Below are 5122 nucleotides of genomic sequence, written 5' to 3'. Positions count from 1 at the left end.
TGGGACAATCTTTTGTAGAATGATCACTTGTATCATAGATGTGACACGCAATTTCTTGAACAGATTTTAATTGACCGTTCTTTTTCAATTCAAGTGCTTCAACTTTTCTTGCCAAAAAGGTAAATCTAGCTTGGAGATAATGTTCATCTTTGAGGGTGTACGTACCTCCACCAGATGTGGGAGATTGAATCTTGTTTGATGGTTCGATTGTACCTATAGTGTCCCAATTTTGAGCATTTTTAGCTAATGAATCGAGATACTCAATTTCATCGTTTGGATCTTTATCTTCAAATGTTCCATTACACATAAATTCAACCATTTGCCTATCTTTAGGTGTTAAGCCTTCATAAAATTGAGAAACGACTCTCCGAATTTCAAAACCATGATGTGGACAAAGATTAAGCAATTCTGTATATCTATCCCAACACTGATAAAAAGTTTCTCCTTATTTTTGAGTGAAAGTGATGATTTGCCTTTTGAAAGAATTTGTTCTATGAAATGAAAAAAACTTTTTCAAAAATTGTTGTTGCAATTCATCCCAAGTTCGAATAGATCCCAATCTAAGATTTTGTGTGTAAAGCCCGAATTGTTAAGGAAAAAAAATAAAATTGTGGCAGTAGTTGTGATGGATTTTGGTATTGGTTGGCAGGATTCGTTACCACTTGTCGAGTTTTCTTATAACAACAGTTATCAAGTGAGCATTGGAATGTCACCATTTGAAGCACTATATGGCAGGAAATGTAGATCTCCTCTGTATTGGGACGATTTATCTGAAGCACCAATTGTAGGACCTGATATGATAAGAGATATGACTGAGAAGGTGAAATTGATTCAGAGTCGTATGCGAGCTGCTCAGGATAGGCAGGCTAAGTATGCGAACATCAGGAGACGACCGTTGATTTTTGAGAAATGTGAAAGAGTTTTTCTGAAAATATCTCCTTTCCGTGGTACAGTTAGATTTGGAAAGAAGGGTAAATTATCACCGAGATTCATAGGTCCGTATGAGATTTTGGAATGTGTTGGTTTGAATTTTAAAATGGAATTGAAGCCAATGACAAAGTAAAGGAGTTAACTCTTTAGCACGCATGCTATGTGTTTGATGAAATGATTCAATGAATGTTTTTATGGCATATTAAGGTTAAGAAATTTACGGATCTTGATTCAAAGCAGTATTGAACTAATTATGAATTTTGAACAGAAATTACTCTGTTTTGATAGATGATCAAAGTCCTTGAGTTATAGTAGAATTCAAAGGTTCAAGACTTCTCACCTACACATTTCGATCTTCTTTTGGTAATATTTGAAAGGTATGTTACGGTCGATAACATACGAGGTAAAAGTATCATTTTTATTTTAAATTGAAAACTCTATGGCTTGATGAACTATTGGTGATTTGATGATGATTGTTGTATTGAGATGAGTTGATTATGATATCGAGATGATGATATTGATTTGCATCATGACATTGCATATTGAGCCACTTGTTGATTCAGATTTGATATGGCGGAGGTCGCCTTGATATATTGATTTGTTGGACGTATGGGGCTATAGTTGAGTTGGCATAGTGTATGCGGAGGTCGCTGCTATGGCCTGAACACTCTCTATAGGCGCACCATAGTCCTGGGATTGTAGAACACAGCACCCCACCTCGAGCGGATGAGTCGGTGGATGTTGCTGGGGGATTCTCTTTCCTTGGGTACCCTATAACCAGATGATTCACTTGATCTTGAGATTTATTGATGGCCCACAGATTCTGATCATGCATTGCATTATATTGCATCTTTATGAATTTAATATGAAATATTTGTCACTTTAATTCTCATATGTTATTGATTGTATCATACCGTGTTTATGCTCACCGACATGTCCGGTACCTCTTGTTTTCATGTGCTTGACGGTAGGTGAGGCGAGACTTGGGATGCCAGAGTCCAGCTCAAGGCGAGGAGATACGAGTTAGAGTGAGATTCTCGGGTCTTAGGAGCTATTTTATGATGTTGGGATTTCTTTATTTTGGCATGTTGAAAATTATATTTCAAACATTTGAGACAATTAAATTATTTTGACGTTGTATATGTGGATTTGTGAACCACAAATTATGTATTTTACTCGATCATTTGGCTTGTTACAATTATAATTATTAGTATTAGATATCGGACCCGGGGCACCACATTGTGGCCAAGTTTTAGCTTTATCTTTTAAATAAAAAGGAAAAAGCTTAAGTCGAATGTTGTTCATGTTACAATTTAGATCATTATATGTGTTGCACACTTCTTCAAATTCTCATAAATGCATGTATGGATTTTCAGAATCTAAGCCATGAAAGTTGGGTAAAAGTTGAATAATAACAGGCTTAAAATTGAAATGAGATGCATCAGGGGGAAAACCTAGACATGAAGGTGCACTAGTACGTGTAGGATTCATATGATCTCTAAGTGTTCTTCGCCTATCATGATCATGTTGAGATTGAATTTCATCTTCATTTTCATGGATGGGTTCTTCCGCCATGTTATGTAAAAATAAAGGATTATTTTGAATGAGTTGACCACTAAGTGTACGTGACCAAATGCTCATGCAAATGCAAAATAAAAACACACAAAAGAAATAAAAATTCAAAGAAAGAAAAACAAACTATAAACAAAATTAAATAGATTTGAAATTAAATTATATTTTCCCGGCAACGGCGCCAAAAACTTGATGCGACTTTGATTGTTGCACTCCCAATAGCAGGTTGTCCACAAGTAGTATAATTCGGTGAATCTGAATATCGTATCCACAGGGAAGCTAAGGTAATTACAAGTCCACTACCATATCTTTTTGTTTTTGTTTTTTTTTCTTTTTTTTTAATTGTTTGAATCTTTAATTGGTAATTTTTAATTGTTCAAATTTTAATTTAAATAGTTGAGATTAGAGGATCCACTCTTGGTATTTTAATAAAATTAACATTAATGAACATTATTGAAATCCACTTAATAAAATGATTCCAATATATTAAATAATCATATTTATATTATATTATATATTATTATCTTATAAGTATAAAATATATATATACCAAAACTTATAAATGTTGTCAAGTATTTATTGTGTTTTATATATATTTGAAAACACTAAATCAAGGTTCCCACTTTAAATGGTTGGTAAAACCAAACTAACATTTAAATGATATCAAGAAATTAATATTATGATATATTGATATATAATAAATAAAGGCATCCACTTTAAATGGTTGTTATAATACCAAACTAACATTTAAATGGTTCCAATAATTTAATATTAAGATATATTCATATATAATAAATCAAGATATCCACTTTAAATGGTTGGTAATACCAAACTAACATTTAATTGGTTCCAAGATTTAGTGTAACATATAAAAACAATAAATCAAAACTCCCACTTATAAGTATGGTATAAAAATGATTAAAGAAATAAATATAACATAAACAATAAATAATGATTAAATAGTATAAAACATAGATTATTACCTTTTAATAACCTTATTATCATACCAAAAGCTTCATCTTTTCATCTCAACCTTGGGAAGTTAGCTACTCATTATTCAAAGTATAAAACTTTGAATATAAAATTAATATGCTAATTATATTTAAATGAAGAAATAAAAGAAAAATAAAGAGAGAAATATTATGAACTCAAAGATTTGTTCATAGATGAGGGATATCTCAATTCATTACAATGCACCCCTATTTATAGCCAAATTTGGGGAGACAACAACAAATAAAATATTATTTTTTGACACATAAGTTTTCTATGGTGTTACAAGAAATTATATTTTAATACACATCACTTTTGAAAATCTTCCCATCCGAATTTTCTTTTCCACATAAAACAAAACACGTAGATATCTAAGTTGTTTGAATTGTTGTATTTGTTTTTTACCATTTGACCTAGTAATATGAGAGATATGTTCAAAATGTTAGAGCATGGTAAAACTGCCACTCCTTTGGTAACTTTATTTGTTGCTTAATTTAATCTCAATTGTGAGAGGATTTTTATCTCATGCTTGTCACCAATATTGTAGATATTATCATCAACTTTCTACGGGTCCAAGAATCATCTTAGTCTCATTTGCAACACCAATGTTATTCTTGTTTTATCGAACCTGTAAAAATAGTATAAACTTATAATTACACAACAACTTATTTTTTATACAATTTATTATAAAACATATAATTAATGTACAATTTTTATGTTTATCAGTCACGATCCCTTCATGTCCTTCAACATGTCGTATTTCCATCACTTAATAAAAATATACATATAATATCATTTTTTTAAAACCAAGCATTCAACATATCTTTTAAAAGGCAAATTAAACCATAAAAATTCATGAACATTTAAATATCATAATTTAACATATAAATATTCGTAAACACGTTAAATAATCAAATTAGCATATAAAACAACAATTAGAGCACTGCCATGACGTTTACTAATTTTCGAGTCTAAAATGACCGTTTTACCCCTATACGTAAAATTTCACGTTTTTGACGTTTTCTTAATTTCATTGACTCTAACATGTCACAAACAATTATTTAAGCATAAATTAAAAATTCCATAATGTTATTTAGCTTAACACTAGTTTTTTTAATTAATTTGTAATTAGGCATTTTGAAGGCGTTTTAATCCCGAAATATCCAAAACTTTAATATAAAATTCCTAAATTTAAAACTTAGTCTTTTTATATTATTTTAGCCCTCGTGAACCACGAATCGACCCCCGTGAGCCGTGTTTCCATTAGTTTGTTCATTAGAAACCCTATCTTGACCCAAAATAGTTAGCACCGAGCCATGTTTCGATTTTCTCGAGTCACCCTCGAACCATGCTGGACCAGACCCCGACCAACCCCTTAGGAAACCCTCTTGAAACCTTGGAACCCATGGACCAGACCCCTAACTCGAAGAATAAACAACCAACCTCAGCTGAAGCATGGCCGAGAACCCTTTTGGTGAAGGACTCTTCATGCTCGCTTAGGACTTAGCCAACCGACCTCGCCCCTAGACATGACCCTTAAGCACTCTCTTAGGACCCTAACCACTTGCCCTTTCCCAGCTTGAAGTGTACCGACCCGAAAATCAGACTACGTATAAGCCATGCATAATTA

This window comes from Primulina huaijiensis, chromosome 5 (genome assembly GCF_012295235.1).
Source record: "Primulina huaijiensis isolate GDHJ02 chromosome 5, ASM1229523v2, whole genome shotgun sequence".
NCBI lineage: Eukaryota > Viridiplantae > Streptophyta > Magnoliopsida > Lamiales > Gesneriaceae > Primulina > Primulina huaijiensis.
This window is presented reverse-complemented; position numbering follows the sequence as displayed.